Consider the following 16,635-nt stretch of genomic DNA (forward strand, 5'->3'; position numbering starts at 1 on the left):
ATTCTTATAGGTAAAGTTTACTTTTAAATTTTACCACCATCTATCTGGTTGATTGGAAGCCATCATTGAACCCTGTTGAGCTGCTGTGCCATCTAGAGTGTGCTTTACACATTAGCACAGAATACGAATGTAGCACGGACCACATGTTCTTCCCGGTGTCTGATTCAGCAACTCACATTTTTATCCACGTTTACTGAGCATGGGGAACCTCAGCTTCTAGAAGTCATAGCATTTGGCCAACATTCAAAAGTCAAAAAGTGGCACAACCAAGATTTCACTCTAGTTTTTTTTTTAAGCTCTATACCATTTTTTTCTTTCAACTACATGAAAGCTACTTTGTGTATTTTTACTTCACTTCTTTGATAACAGTGACTCCTGCCTTGAACATCTTGATGGAGCCGAGTGCTGTGCACTTAGTATTTCAGTTCTAGTCTAGTCCTGTGGGGAAGTTGTTACTGCGTTCACAGGTGAAGAACTGGGGTGCGAAGAGGTCCAGAGTCTCCGCTAACTGAGGAGGAGGGCAGCATTTGAATTCTCCTTAGAGACAGCTGCCAGCTCTCACCCTGGACTCCTGCTCCCTGCTTCTCCAGCTTGCAGAAGAAAAGGATCTGGAGAAAGTGGCACCGTTTTCACAGATGAAGAACCCAACGCTCAGAGATGAGCTCTGATTCGGTCCCCTGGCATCACGTGGTAGTTGGAAGAGATTGTGACTCAGTTTCTCATCCACAGTGCACCCCCCCATCTCCTCTCAGCGTTTCTCCTAGTAACCAGGGCAGAATCCACAGCCTTGTTCCTCTTCTACTTTCTAGTGGTTCCAGGATTCGGGGATTCCAGCCCTTCTCTGCCTCCAGCCTCCTGCTAGTAGAGCCAAGGTCTCTAGTGGGAAGCTGTCATGAGAACAGAGCTCTTCAGCTGCTATCAGCAAATCCTGTACACCCTGCCTGCCAGCTGCTTCCCAGGACACCAGGCTTGTGCCCTCTCCTGACTTAGGGCCTCTGGGAATCTCCTAGATGCATATGTTTGCAGTGGCTTGGTTGCAGCTGTCAGTTCCCAGGATTTTTTTTTCCTACCAAATCCTGTTTAGGAGGGCTAGCCTCTGTTCCAGCTGCTTTGGAACACTGAGGGCCAGAGCCCTGTGCGCCTTGACACTGATAGGCTTGGGAGGGGGGGACCTTAAGTCATGGACATAGCTTGATACTTACAATGTTGTCTTAGTTTGGGTTTCTATTATTGTGAAGAGACACCATGACAATGGCAACTCTTTTAGGGAGTAGCTCACTTACAGTTTCAGAGGTTCAGTGAGATATTATGTACGTTTTTATATGCATATAGATTCATATGTACATACTGAAGGGTACAAGAATAAGAATATAAAAATGTAGATCCCAGAAACAAGAACATAGAAACAAAGGCACACAAAGTTGTAAGCCTAGGAGAATGAGAACAGACTGTCAGTAGACTTCTCAGCAGCTTGAGGATTAACTATTAACAGTGGGTTACTCTGCTTTACAACCCATAGCTCTACTTACAAGGTCAATGCATCTCTCTGCAGACTGAGAGCCTAACACCCCGGCCATCCTTGATTAAAGACAGATATGAGCTGAGTTAACTTTTAGGAGATAGATATCGACCTCTGGGTTACACATCTTCCCTGCTCTGCGAGACCGGCAGCATCAAGGGGAGAGCACAGGGCTCAGTGCACACTGCCTGGAAGGACCAGGGAAGACAACAGATTAAGTACAACACTAGTTTAACTGAAAAACTCTGTTAAGAGAGATTATAAAGCAAGGCAATCTATGAGTTTTCCCTGGAGATTGTAAAAATTTCTTTGTTCAGACCTACTGCTTGCTATACCTTACTATAAAAAGGTGGGTTCAGAAACCGGCCTTTATCACAGCCTTACAAAATTCATCTCTGGCTGTGGTCTCAGCTAGTTGATAAGCTTTTTGTGTCCCATAGAGATTTTTTATTTTTCCCTGGAATCAGGTTTCTGAAATAAAGTTTGCTTCTGGTTTATTAGACTTTGGTGGCCTTTCCTCATCTTTGTGTGACCCCCTGGACCCAACACATACTAAATCATCTAAATGATTACTACATTTAACTAATTACATATCTATCACCTCACTTTTTTGTGATGAGACTTCAGAGCTATCCTATTAGCAACTTTCAAGCAACTAACACATTATTATTGAGTCTAGTTGTCAATACTATACATTAGATTTATTATTATTATTCATTTTATAACTATGAACCATCAAGTCTGCCTATGTTTAAGTTTCTAAGACCCTCACCAGTTGTTCTCCATAACTGCAGCATGGATTTACATGCACCTCTGAGCTTTTACAACAGTGCACTGCACGGATTTACATGCACCTCTGCCCTTTTACAACAGTGCGCTTCACGGATTTACATGCACCTCTGAGCTTTTACAACAGTGCACTGCACGGATTTACATGCACCTCTGCCCTTTTACAACAGTGCACTGCAGTTCAAGTGCATTTCCCTGATGTCTAGAAAGGATCTTCCCATGCATCTTTCAGCTATTTGTATGTTACCCTAGGGAAAGTGATGATGGGGGTAGAGTAGTACAAACTTGTAGTTCCGGCCCTCGACAGGTAGAGGCAAGAGGAGTGTGATTATAAGGCCAGTCTGGGCTACATAAAACCCTGTCTCAAGAAAGCAAAAAAGAAAAAAACTTAAAAGGCCAGGTATAAGAACCACGAGGGTATACACCTCAGAATTAAAATTTGGCAATAAAAAAAAAAAAAAAAGAACCACGTGTGTGCCACATGACAAGGCCCAGGACTTGGGAGGAGGCAGGAGTCCCAGCATTTGAGAGCAGGAAGCAGGAAGATGAAGAAATAAAGAAAACCTTAGCTGGGGCTGGGGAGATGGTTCAGTAGTTAACAGCACTGACTACTCTTCCAGAGGACTTGGGTTCAGTTCCCAGCCCCATTCACAACTGTCTGTAACTCCAAGATCTGACACCCTCACGTAGACATACATGCAGGCAAAACATCAACACACATACAATAATATAAATTTTTAAAAATTAATAAAATGTTTTTAAAAAAGAAAGAAAGAGCCAGGCAGTGGTGGTGCACACCTTTAATCCCAACACTCGGGTGGCAGAGGCAGGTGGATCACTGTGAGTTCGAGTCCAGCCTGGTCTACAGAGTGAGTTCCAGGACAGACTCCAAAGCTACAACAGAGAAACCCTGTCTCAACTAAACCAAAAAGGGGGGTGGGGGAGGAAAGAAGGAAGGAAGGAAGGAAGGAAGGAAGGAAGGAAGGAAGGAAGGAAGGAAGGAAGGAAGGAAGGAAGAAGTCAACAGTCATGCCACCTGGTTTAGACCATGTACTTCTATGCCAGAATCCTTGGCTATCATAAAACTATGGCCACTGAACCTAGGAAGCACACTTCTAAGCAACATGTTCACACTGTATATGCACTTTGTTTCCAAGTGGAAGGTGCCTGCCCCATCCCTCCTCACAAGACTGCTGGGTGTGCCCATTTCTTTGGGCTGGGCTTTGCTTATTTTGGTAATTCTAACAAAGTCTTAAAATGACAATGGCCATGCCCTGGGTGTTGTGAACATTTCTTTCTAACAGACACATGCAGGGAATGTTGGCGTCACACCTAAAGCTGCTACCCAGCTATGGATGACTCCATCTGTTTGGGTATATGGCTGAAGAAACCTGCTGAGGCACCGGAAGGAAGCTGTCTTTCCAATGCTGTGAAGAAACTGACTGGATGGGAATCAGGCCTGTGGCACTGCAGCATACCAGTATATAACTGCTGCTAAGAGACACCCTGCCTTTTTTTTTTTTCAGGCGACCAAAATTCCCCTCGAACTTCATTTAGAATCTATGGACTTTCTTTCAAGCAAGAAAAAAAGAGAAGACGTGTAGGCAAACTCGGGATGTGATGGCACAGAAGTGTGAACTGCACAGCTACCCACCTAGTTTAATTTCTTCTTCCTGCTTGCATCACTTCAGGTTTTTCACTCTTGATTAATCAGTGTGGAAGTCTAGAAACCAGAAGAAAAGAAAACAGGATTAGAGTCAGGCACGCTCTGGCTAGAAACTGGAGCAGCCTTTGGGAAGACAAGCTTGCACTATCTGTTAACATGGAATGAGCACCTTTGTGTGAGCCTAGAGGTCAGGAATAGGTCCAGAGATACATTCCAGCAAGTAAAAGCTACTGTGTGGGGTTAACTGTCTGTATGGGATGGAGTTATATTCCTGGGTATCAATATGCCAAAACACCACACAGCCATTTCAAAGTATAAAGAACTGACATGGAAAGAAGTTTATGTTTAATTGCTTAAAAGAATATTGTAGCCTGGCAGTGGTGACTCACGCCTTTAATCCCAGTACTCAGAAGGCAGAGGCAGACAGATCTCTGTGAGTGTGAGGCCAGTCTGGTTTACAGAGCTACTTCCAGGATAGCAGGAAGAAAAAAAATTGTGAAATTGCATATATTACTGCTGCTCTTTTGTGGGAACAATCTTCCTATGTAGTTCCAACTGGCCCTCCAACCTCCTCCTCAGTGTGAGGTGAGAGGTGTGTGATGCACACAGCTACTACACACCTACATGGAACAGTAAGACACATTTGTTCTTACTCTTTGGGGCAGGTGTGGAGTGGTGGTGGTAAGGACCAAAACAGAAAAGGGCTTCCATTCCACTATTGTGTTTTGGTTTTTTTGAGACATGCTCCTGCCTAGCTGGAGTTCTCTGTGTTGCCATGCAGATTTCTGTGAACTTAGGGTCAGCAAGGCTACAAAGTGAGAGCCTGTCTACTCAATAGTTAAAGTCTACAAAATAAACTCCCTCCCTTCTGGGAAGCCCAATTTCATCCAGCCCTGGGAGTAGCTGGCCTCTGGGAAGAGGATGCTTCAGACCATCGCATCTGCTCACTGGCTGCTCCCAGCAGATGCTCTGGCTTCCATATCCCACAAGACCAGGAACCCAGATAAGAGTGAAAAATGTGAATACTGTTTGAATCATTTTTTTAAAAGATTTTATTTATTATGCATACAGTGTTCTGTCTGCATGTCTGTTTGCATGCCAGAAGAGGGCATCAGATCTCTTTACAGATGGTTGTGAGCCACTATATCGTTTCTGGGAATTGAACTCAGGACCTCTGGAAAATCAGACTGTGCCCTTAACCACTGAGCTATCTCTCCAGCCCTGTTTGAATCATTTAGACAGAAGAGAAAGCAGAGGAAATGATAGAAATTAAGAGTGAAAGATGCCAAGTGCTCACCATAGTTGCCAAGGGAACTGCCTAACTGCATCAACCTTCCAGAGTTCCCTGGAGGGCCTCTTCTCCCCTCTGCTTCAGGGTTTTACTTCTAACTTTTTCTTATTTGATAATAAAGATTTCAATGAAATAGCAATGACACCTCTCATTTTCACATATCCCCCTCACTGCACTCAACCTCTGCCCTCCATGCTTCTTCATGGCAACAGCCACCATATAGCAGGCCCCATGTTCAGGCCCCGCTGTGCTGTAAACTTCAGCAGTCTTGTTACCTTCCCTATGCTTTGCCTACACCAGCCTTCATTCAGCTTCCCTAACATTCTACAGGCTTCCCGCCTCTAATTGTCTTGCTCAGCTGCTCCTCTCCCTGCCTGGGTTAGTCTTCAGGCTCCATGACATGCCTTAACCTCGGCTCTCTCGGCAGCAATGCCTTCTGAGGCCATTTAAATACCACCTCTTTGAGGAAGCCCTGGCCCGCCCTCTGCACTCTCCTGTATCTCAGCGTGTTCAAGCAGTCCGAACACCTATTCATGCTCGGGGTGAATGAATTTGAGAAGGGCCACTCCTGTTTTCTCTTACACCATTCCTCTCTCACCATGCCCAGTGTAGGCAATGAATGAATACTGGCTGACCACATGAAAGTGTTATCAACATGAACTGAAACGGAGGCCTCAACACTGTAACTCCTGCCTTCCCAGGCTTGCCGTCACTCTTGGGCCTCTCTTGGAACTCATGACAACAAGGTTTTCTTTTTCTTTCTTTCTTTCTTTCTTTCTTTCTTTCTTTCTTTCTTTTCTTTTTTTTTTTTTTTTTTTGTGGAAACAGGGTCGGAGGGGGGGCAGGGTTGAGACAGGGTTTCTCTGTGAAACAGTCCTGGCTATCCTGGAGCTCACTCTGTAGACCAGGTTGGCCTCAAACTCACTGAGATCCACCTGCCTCCCCCCCACCCAGGCGCTGGGATTAAAGGTGTGCACCACCACATCAAATTCCAGGCCAGCCAGGGCTACATAGTGAGACTCGGTCTCAAAACAAATTAAAATAACTAAAAATTTAAGTCTTACCCCCTTCATATTCTCACCACAGCACCATTCAGGAGGCCTACCACCCAGATTTTAACCAGCAGGGCAGGACAAATGGAGGTGGCAGCCCCTACCCACTCAGATGGTAGTTCTGCCTGTATGTGAACAATACATGCATGCCTCCAAGATACACAAATGCACAGGACACCAGGGAGAAACATGACAGTGTGAGGAGAGGAGGGTAAAGGGGAACTTAGACACCACAGAGTGGAACCACGGAGCAAAACCGTGGAGTGGAACCATGGAGTGGTGATTTAAATATTTTTCTGCACCATCTAGTTTTCCTTCCTTGAGTATGTTCGAACTTTGTAACTGGGGAAGGAAGAACATCACAATAAACACTATAAAAACAAACCAACAGAAAATCCACTGGTAACTTGAGATTCCAAGTCACCCATCCCTATAGTTGGGGTTCCCAGTCCTGGGCCATCCATGTATTGTGTGGAAGAGTTCCTTCTATTCCTCTGAAACACAGGGATCAGGAAGGTGAAGGAGTGCATGCCTTGGCTGCAGCAGCTGCTGCCAGCTGTTCCCATCACAAGAGCTGCAAAGCTGTCGGCACAGGAACTGGAGAGGGTGTGGGCTCAGAGCAGCTGGAGCTCAAGCCTCTGCAGGGATCCATGGTCCAGTGCACACAACCCCTCCACATATTTCACTTGGACCACTTGGCACAGGCCACAGCAACTGCTCACTCCCCTGCTGTCTTCCCTGGTCACAGGGCCTAGAAAGTAGTCCTGTGGTGGAGTGCTTGCCTGACAAGAACTTGGTTTAAATATCACTATCAATGCTTCATTTAAAAAAAGCAATACAAACAAACAAAATCAACAAACCAAACAACAGCAACAACCCAGGAATTGTGTGGATTTTGAGCAGGGTCTGGTAGCATAAGCTACCATACTATAATTTCAAGCACTAGGGAGGAAGAGGTAGAGGAAAGAGGAAGAGGAAGAGGAAAGATTAGTAAAGGCCAGTTTCAGCTATCAGTGAGTTTGAGCCAGATGAAAAGATTCTGTCTCAAAAAGAAGAGGGGTGAGAAGAAAGAGAAAACAACTAAAGCTGGGTCTGTAATCACCAATCCCTCTAGCCCAGTGCTCAGTATTGCAAGACTGTGACAGCCAGCCCTAACCTAAACTGCCTGGGGGTGGGGGCAACCACTCCATCCCAGTCATTAAGGATACTTCTTTTTTTCCCTGGGTGGTCTGGTTTGTTGACGACTTACACAGTACTGCCTGTGATGGCTAGGAAACCTAACCCAGCACCAGGCACCCCTAAAAGCTGTTGACCTTTGTCCTGAAATGCCTGTGGGATCCTAGTGGCCTGCAGGTGCTAGCCAGGTGAGGTAAGAAGTAATGAAGCAGTTGGCTCTGGCTCTGGGATGAAGGGCTCTTTATCACTGTACAAAGGGGGATGACAAACAACTGAGGGGAGGGAAGCCTTCTCCTCCTCCAGCTGTGGGATCCATAGAGCATGAGGAAACTGTGACGTCCACCTTTATAAACCCTTCCTTAGCCCTTTTGGCACACAAGCACCTGATTTGGCTCTAAGGCTGTTGTCCTTCTGCTAGCAGTAAGATAAATTCATTTAGTCTAAATCTGAATTGAGTCTTTGTCTTTGGTCTTTCCCAGCGGATTCAAACTCTTTGAGCCCCTCAACACACATTTACAGAGTTACTAGAGAGACCACTCTATAAGGCATTGCCCAGAGCTGACCTAGAGCCCTCACAAGTGTGTCCTTTCTCTGGGGGCTCCAAAGGTCCATTATCCCGTCCTAAAGAGCCAAATGGAAGCAGGAATTTCTTCGAACACCAACAAAGCTTCTCTTACATTTGGGAACTGCTGGCTCCGTAGAGCACTATGTTCTAATCTGCCATTCACAATCTGCTGGCCTCACAGCCAGCAGGGAAGCAAGGCCACTGTCCTAAGCACCACTGAAGGGTTTCCAGGAGGTGGTAAGCACAGCCGTAAGCCTTGTGTAATAACTGTTTGGAAGAGTTTCCACCTCTGACTGTGCTTAGCAATCATGTCTGGCGCCTGAGCTCAGCTGAGGAGAGTAGTTAGGCTCAACTTCTTACAGGCGTGGCTGCCAGGCCAGGGTTCTCTGCTCCCAGGCAGGAGCACCCACCACTTCCTTCCTGCCTCCGTGCTGATAACTGACTTGAAGGTCAGAATTAGGTGTCCAGGTGACAGAAAGTAGCCCCAAAGCCTGGTTTGTAGAGCCAAGAGGCAGTACTGGGGAGCCTGACATAAACACTATCCTACGAGTCCACTAACATCCTCCTATGTGTAGTAAAGCAGCAGTCTAGCGCATGCATTTCCGTTTTATTTTGTTGTTTTGTCATTTTGGTGATGGTGGCTGTGGTGGCGCTGGCTTGGAACTAACTCTACATAGGTTTGAGGCTAAGGATAGCCTAAAATTATAGCACTGCGATCCTCTTGCCTTAGCTTTACAAGTGCAGGGATTACAGGTGTGAATTACCATGCCCAGCTGGAGAGTTTGGTACCAATCTACAGGTGCTAATTTACTGTATTTCATCCACCCCCACGACACCCTGTGGGGTAGGTTTGGGTGTGATCCCAGCTTTGCCTGAAGGCTGACAGGTTCTCGAGGAGGAATGAGGTCTGCCCAGGGCATCTGCACTAAGGAATGAAGTATGCTCTACTGCCTTCCCACCAAACTCGAGATTGAAAGCAAGCAGACGAGACACACCAAGTCCAGGGATTACAGAAGCCCACAGTGGTGAAGGGCCAGGAGCAGACAGCAGACTACAATGTATAGCAAACTAAGTGGGGAAAGGTAACAAACCTACGTTCATGGCCTAAGCCGTGGGTTTAGACTAAAACACCACTCTGCCTTCTGACTTTGGTACAATACCTCTCCTCGAGCAGACAGAGAAACTGAGCCCCAGGGAGGTGACATGGATGGAACGGCAGCTCTGGGGGCAGGGACAGACTACTCTCATTCAGCACTCTATCACCTGCAAGAGGTGAAAATCTGAGGAAGTCGCTCCCCGTCTCTGTAGCTCTTTCTGGAAGATGGGAAAACCCCTGCATCAGTGCTGTGAGGATGAAAAGGAATCAGCTGAGATGCCCATGTAACACACATGGGAAGACAGGAACCCACACAGGAGCTCAACACAGAACTCTCTTCCTATTCCCGAGATGCCCTAAACTTACCACCAGGGTGGCGCGTATCAGGAAAAGCCCTGTAATGGCGCTCTGATAGCACAAACAAGAAACTAAAGCCATGCTCACCTTGCACATGAAGAAGACATGCCACTCACCACTTTCCATCCTGCTTCCTGGCAGAGACCGGGTACCCCAAGTCCCAACCTTTCAAAGCATCATGGCCTCATTACCTCCTGAGAAAGAGGGATGATCCCTATCCAGAGTCCCCAGCTCTAGGGCCCACGTTGAGGGCTGGGGCATTGAAGAAAGGCCTCCCAATGCCCTTGCTACAGGGTAGAGTCCAGCTTGTATGGCACAGTCACTGGGAAGTCTGCAGCTTTAAGATATGCCCAGCTGCTAGGAGACCTCTCCCTTTAACCCCCACCCCCTTACTTCAAACAATTTCTAAACAACACATCCTCCTGAGGATTAGGGTCTCTGATGGCCCTAAAGATAAAGAATTAACAGGACCCGGAACAACAACTGACTTTTGTTTTGTTTGCATCCCAGCTGTGGACATCCTTTCCCTGCAGCAGCAGAGAGGCTAGATGAAAAGGCTGGGAGGCAACAACAGGGAATTTCCCTCCATCTCTCATCTCTCTTGCCAAATGAAGACCTAGGGTGGCAGGTTTTATGTTGGAATGGAATTGTGAGGCTGGAAAGATGTCTCAAGATGTCTCAAGCAGTTAAGAGCACTTACTCCTCTTCCAGAGGACCCAGACTTGGTTCCCAGTTCCCAAGTAGCTCACAAACACCTTTAACTCCAGTTCCAGAGGATCCTATCAATGCCCTCTTGCCTCCAAGGGTTCTGACGTAAGTGCCATTAAACCTGACTTTTTCATATAAGCTAGGGATCTGAACTCAGGTCCCTGTGCTTACACAAGCAAGGACTCTTTACTCACTGAGCCACGTCTCCTGCCCAGCGTCCTCTTGATTTTCCCACTCAGCCAGTTTTTAGCCATTTTGAAATACCAAAAACCTAGGGCACTTTGCTTCAAAAGCTATAATGGTCAGCCTCAGAAGAAAAGAAACATACATACAATCACTTGGTTTTGTCCCTTCATTTAGATACAAACCAGGTCCAAGTGTATCAAACACTTGTGAAGATCACATGCTTTCCTTGGATGGCTCTTTACTACACGGTGACTTTATTTTTTGTGGTGCTGGGGATGGAAGCCGGGGAGATCATGTACACGGTAACAAGTGTTCCACGCTGAGCTACACCTATTCTATCACTGGTTTTGCTTCCCAAGGCTAGATATTTCCATTTTAGTTATAACTTCTCATATATATTTAACCTGTGAGGCTCAAAACTGTCTGTAACTCTACTTCTGGCCTCTGCAGACACTAGGCAAGAAAGTGGTACAGGCAGATACTGAGTATACATGCAGGCAAAACACTCAGACACAAAAACATATAGTAATTTTCAAATATCAAATCTATTTAATCTGATAATTGGGAAGATGGGCCACAGCATGCCATAAGCCATCTCTAGTCACCTGAGGACCTCAGTTGAGACCCAAAGAGGGACCTAGAGGTAACAAGGGCCCCTTCCTTCCTCTCTGCAGAGTGACCTGCCTTGTTTAAAAACCTGAAAACAGGCTCCAAGAGAAGGAAAGCGTAAGGGTTTATATGGTCGAGGAAGAGAGCACAGAGTCAAAGTCCAAGATCACTCCTTCTGAGCCTGGAGCTCTCCACACAATTCCTACAGCATATGGGAATGCCTTTGTGAACCTAAACAAGTTGGTACCCGAAATTTAACACACAGCCAGCACTTGAGAGGTGGAAGCAGGAGGATTAGGAGTTTTAATATACCAATTTTTTATGTGTGAGATATGTCTTTTAAGAATTTGTAAAACTTTTTAAATTGGAATTTTAAAAAACCTTTGTAATTATAAAACTATTAAAATTTTACAGATAGTAATTTCTAGAGTCAGATTTGGCTTTTCAGCCTATATATGGGCAAGGAGGTGCCCTGAAGGCTGTGGAGACTGCTGAAGCTACATGGTGAGAGAGTCTCCAGTGCGGATGGAGCCCACCTGTGAGAATGAGGCCCCCACTCTGCAGCCCTGGACAGCTACGGAGAAAGCAGTAATGTCTGGAGCAAGTGTCCATGCATCACAGCACAGAAACTGACCTTTTGTGGGCAGCAGGCTAGGCTGGGGTAGACAAGCAGCGCAGTGGTACTCACGGGGGCCAAGTCTCCTCCACGGGCAGAGGTCCTGGTCAGAACGGAAGGTAAGAAGCCAAGGTTCAAGGAGGGCCGTGCAGAGAGCAGCAGGCAGCTCGTTCCTGCCCTTTCTCTCTCTGTCTCCTAAATGAAAAGCACTTCGAGGTTTTAGAGGGTGTTTCCCACGTCTCAGGCCAAGTAAGTCCCCATTTGTTGTAATCCAATTCTCGGCCTGATGATGTCAACCACTCAACCCACTTGCTCAGTTTCCATCTCTGTCCACGGGAGAGATCTATTTCCTTTGGACAATGAGCCAGGAGGCTGTAACTTCATCCCAGGCCCGTCACATTTGTCAAACATCCTTCCTTCAATTTTCAACACCGAGGCCTCAGTGACAAAAGGCTTCCTATGTGGCTGGTCAGTCCCAGGCCTCCAGGCATTTAGTCACTGGGGACAACCGTGGCTCTAGGCTCTGCTGTGCTTCCATCCATTTCTTCGGTGTAATGTGCTAAATTAGGCAGGAAACCTCTCTATGCCTCCTCCATCTCTGCCTCTCTGCCCAGTCCTCCAAGTCTTTCATTTCTCCAGCTTTCTAGGAACATGCTAGGCACAGTATGTATGTCCTTATGTCCTACGGACACACACAGGCTAGGCTAGGACACGCTGGAGAACTGGCTTCAGGTCTTGACCCTGACTCAAGCAAGTCACTGGACCTTCGCTTCATCAGTGAAATGATACATGGGTTTCTTTCCTGCCTGAAATTCCATTGCAAGCCAGTGTGTGTAGAGCTTATTACCAAATGTATCTTGGATCATTTTACTCCAGGCTACCAGCCACATGCCTGAGCAAAAAGAAACCCCTTCTTCCATAGATTCAAGATGCCTGCCTGGATTTGTGGGCTCCTGAGCCCTCACAGAAAAGAGAGCTAAGACATTTCTCTGGGAGAAAATTCAAAAGAATTCACTGAAGGCGTCCCAGGGGACGTGAAGAGAGACAACATAAACTACTAGATAAGATAAACAAGTACGAGAATGTAACTGTCCTTAGGGACAAACCCAGCAATGGTCAGGCTAGATAACAAGAATGTTGCATCTGCAGAGTACTCAGGGAAATGGGGAAACCTTTCTACTCTTCCCTGTGAGAAGCAAGGAGACCTGGGCAGAGACTTGTGAGCAGCGTCAGGAGTCAGAATCAGGATCAGTAGGGTCTGAGCCCTACATAACACACTCTGTCTCTGTCTCTCTCTGTGCATGTGTGTCTGTTTTCCTAACTGTAAAATGGGATGCTAGTGGCTTCATTTTAGGATCCTGAGAAGTGATCCTTACAAGAAGACCAAGACAGCAGACAGTGCAGACTGAATACTGGGCAGATTGGTTTTTTGTTGTTGTTTTTAATATTTATTTATTTATTATGTATACAATATTCTGTCTGTGTGTATGCCTGCAGGCCAGAAGAGAGCACCAGACCCCATTACAGATGGTTGTGAGCTACCATGTGGTTGCTGGGAATTGAACTCAGGACCTTTGGAAGAGCAGGCAATGCTCTTAACCTCTGAGCCATCTCTCCAGCCCCCAGGGCAGATTGTTGTACATTATCTATTTTGATTCTCACGACACCCCTAGAAGAATTATTATTATACTCTTCCCTCAATAAGAAGATGAAGCAGAGAAGTTATGTGATATGCCTAAAGTCACAGAGCTCAAAAACAAAAGGGCCAGAATTAGAAACCATGGCTCTTAGCTCCTGACTAAGTCAGAATGAATGCACACATGTGCCAATGCTATTCTTAAAACAGACATCCCACCCAGCCTGATAAAGGGAACACACCAACCAGTCCATCAAGTCAAGGGGTGGGCTTATTGGCTTTGTTACCAAAATGCTGGGTGGTTTTAACTGCTTCTACCCAAAGCGGGAGAGCCAATCTATGTGCGTGTTATTTCCATGGGGACAGGAAGTTATGGAACTCTGCTGGACACAGCTCTTCACGGCAGCGGGGAAGACTGTGGCCCTTTGTAACTAAATAGGAATTTTAATTAGTTCTCAGAAAACTCTGATGCTTATCAGTACTCAAGCAAACAGGCTCTTCAAGGGTGGATGTCGGCCAATCAGAAGGCTTTGGAACAAGTTGGTGAACTGTGGTAGAATAAAAACCACCAGCCTGAAAACACTGTGGGAACAACAAAGATGTGGGGTCCTACCAGCCCTGCCTTCCTCCCACTGAGGATGACCTCGGGCAATCAGTTTGTGCCTTGGCTGCCCAATGGAGAATGGGATCACAATAGCACTTTCCCTCATAAGTTCCTTGTGTGTTGTATGTGACTACATCTTTGTGTAGGTGTCTACGCATGTGCACACATGTATGTGGAGGCCAGAGATCTATGTTGGGTGTCTTTCTCAACAATGTTCCACTTTATTTCTTATTAGATTTATTTTTATTTTATGCGTATATTTTGACTACATGTATGCACGTGTACCATGTGTGTGCCTAGTGCCTATGTGGATAGGTCAGATGAAGACATGGGATCCCCTGGAACTGGAGTTAAGCATGGTTGTCAGCCAGTGGGGTGCTGAGAACTTAACCAGGTTCTCTATAAGAGCAGATGTCACATTTACAGCTTGTTTTCTGTGCCACGGAGCTACAAAGGCCCTGCTTGTTTAGACAACTGAGAAACATAATATTGAGATTTACATCTGAAAGTAGAGTTTCTTAGCTGGGTGATGGAGCAGAGACAGGTGGATCTCTGAGTTCAAGGCCAGACTGGTCTACAGAGCGAGTTCCAGGATGGCTAGGGCTACATAGAGAAACATTGTCTTGAAAAATCAAAAAAGGCTAGTTCCAGGACAGGCTCCAAAACCACAGAGAAACCCTGTCTCGAAAAACCAAAAAAAAAAAAAAAAAAAAAAAAAAAAATCAAAAAAGGGGGAAAAAAAGTTTCTTGCCATTATCTTTTCAATTATAATCGTTTATGTATAAAAGGGGCATCTATAGAACAGGAAAAAGGCATGAAAGGTGCCATCACCCCAGCATACAGGCGTCACCAGAGAGCCTCTTAGTGCCCAGCTCCAAACAGAATTTGCAATCAGAAACATGAGTCACGTGGGAAGCAGTGCAGTCAATCCCACAAGAATCACAAAGACACATTCAGTAAATTTGCTTGAACTTTGCCACATAAGCCAGGCTAGCCCTTGACCTTCCTTCTAGGTAACCTTCTTACTATGGCTAGTAGGATACAGGCCACCATCCTGGTTTTTTATATGACTTCCGGGATCTGAACTCAAGTCCTCACAGTTGGAAAGCAAGCACTTTACTGAGCCATCTTGTAGTACCCTCCCAGAAGGCCTTTCCTGAGGCAGCACCACTTACACGTTTAACAGGAGGCAGCCTAACACGCCGCTGCCGCCCTAACTGCCCTGCCCTCTGGGTCTGGCTAATCAGACCCCACACTAAATGTCACTTTCTTGGGGAGGCCTTGTTTGGAGCCACATTAGCTCTGTGCTGAAATGATCTCTTATTCCTCTTAGCATGGTATTTTAAGCACCTGCTGTGTGTTCTCCTACCAGAGAAAGGCTAAAACATCTCTGATAGATCCATCCCAAGAGCCTTAAACAGTGCTGAGTGGACACACACAGGCACAGACAGACAGACAGACAGACAGACAGACACACACACACACACACACACACTCCTTGTACACTATAAGCTAGGCCCTCTCTCTATGGGAAAGGATCATCAGAGAGCAAGAGATTTCCCTTCAAGTAGTTTCTAAGAGAAAGCAGAGCCAAAGTGAGACACAGTGGTGTGCACCTGTGGACATGATACACAGCCTGCTTTATGAAACCCCAAGGAGGCTCTCAGCCTGGCAGTAACAGTAATGGAGGACTTGGATCTATCACTTCTGGCCAGCCAGCTCCTACCCCTACCCATGTAACACACAGAAGTTCTACAGAACTACAGGCAGACAGGGTGGGAGGGGGGGTCCTTTCCATAAGTAGGAGTGGTCTAAGACTTCTCCCAGGAACTTGGCCTCCTTATTAAGACATCTGAGGAGCCTCAATCTACCTGCTGGTCCTATCATGTGCCCTGAAGTAAACCACTTCTACCACTCAGAAGGTGTCCAACAATTTCCTAGGAAGAAGAGGCTTATGGGGCAGACAGCCAACTCCAAAGGAAGCTAAGACCTATCCCTTAAAAAGAGTCTTTCATTATTGATTAAGAACAGTCAAAAGCATTATCACAAGAACACCATCAGCACGGCAAGGACTCTAGAGAAAATAGATCCAGTAAACACAAGAAAATCAGACAAGTGAGAAGGGCTTTATAATTCTGAACACACTGTTTCCATAAAGCATAAAGAAAACTAACAAACCTGAACTCCTGAGAAGTGGCAGTATTGATGGAGAAGCTAACACTTCAGTGGGAGGACCGGGAGTGAGGAGAGAGCAGCTGACAACGCAGAGGGAAATACAAGGCAGAAAGAAGCTTGATTCTAGAACAATCCTGGAAGTTCAACGTGGCACCAGGTAGGAATTCCAGAAAAGAAAGGGAGAAAGGATATGATAGGAAAATATCTCCAATTCTAAGACGTTTCCAGGACAGTCTTCAAGCCCAAAGTCAGATGTGTATGAGTAGAACATGGTTGACAGCCACTTAATTTTGCCCACTTCAAAGAACAAAACAGAGGAACTTTGCAGAGAAAAGACATTGTTTCAAAAGTACACAATCTGCTCTTTCTGAAATCCTAACACTTAACAATATGTTAAGTTGGGAGCATCACCCCAGTCCCTGACATCCATCCCAGACTCCCTGGCCTGGGAGTTGCATTGGTGTGAACTCCAAATCCCAGCATGCCAGGTTCTAACCCCTCCACAGAGGAGAGTCAGGACCACTCCCACAGGGTATTTAAGTGGATGCCCAGAGGAGGAATACATGGTCCCAGGTTTAGCATGTGCTCTG

The 16,635-nt window shown here is 46.0% G+C and overlaps 1 protein-coding gene across 6 annotated transcripts in view; it reads right to left on the reverse strand.

Annotated features, from left to right (window-relative positions):
• Pkig (cAMP-dependent protein kinase inhibitor gamma) overlaps positions 1-16,635 on the reverse strand; it is a 63,149-nt gene that overhangs the window by 19,441 nt on the left and 27,073 nt on the right. For 2 of the 6 annotated variants that reach the window (XM_057780870.1, XM_057780871.1), the window contains exon 2: positions 3,963-4,031. The exons of 1 other annotated variant lie outside the window; for it this stretch is intronic. The gene's annotated coding sequence lies outside the window, so the exon portion shown is untranslated. Of the gene's footprint in view, positions 1-3,962; positions 4,032-9,598; positions 9,618-11,648; positions 11,670-11,702; positions 11,826-16,635 lie in introns of those variants that run through there. 3 more of the 6 variants (XM_057780872.1, XM_057780873.1, XM_057780874.1) reach the window with 3 other exon arrangements.

The sequence above is a fragment of the Chionomys nivalis genome, chromosome 9, assembly GCF_950005125.1.
Source record: "Chionomys nivalis chromosome 9, mChiNiv1.1, whole genome shotgun sequence".
NCBI lineage: Eukaryota > Metazoa > Chordata > Mammalia > Rodentia > Cricetidae > Chionomys > Chionomys nivalis.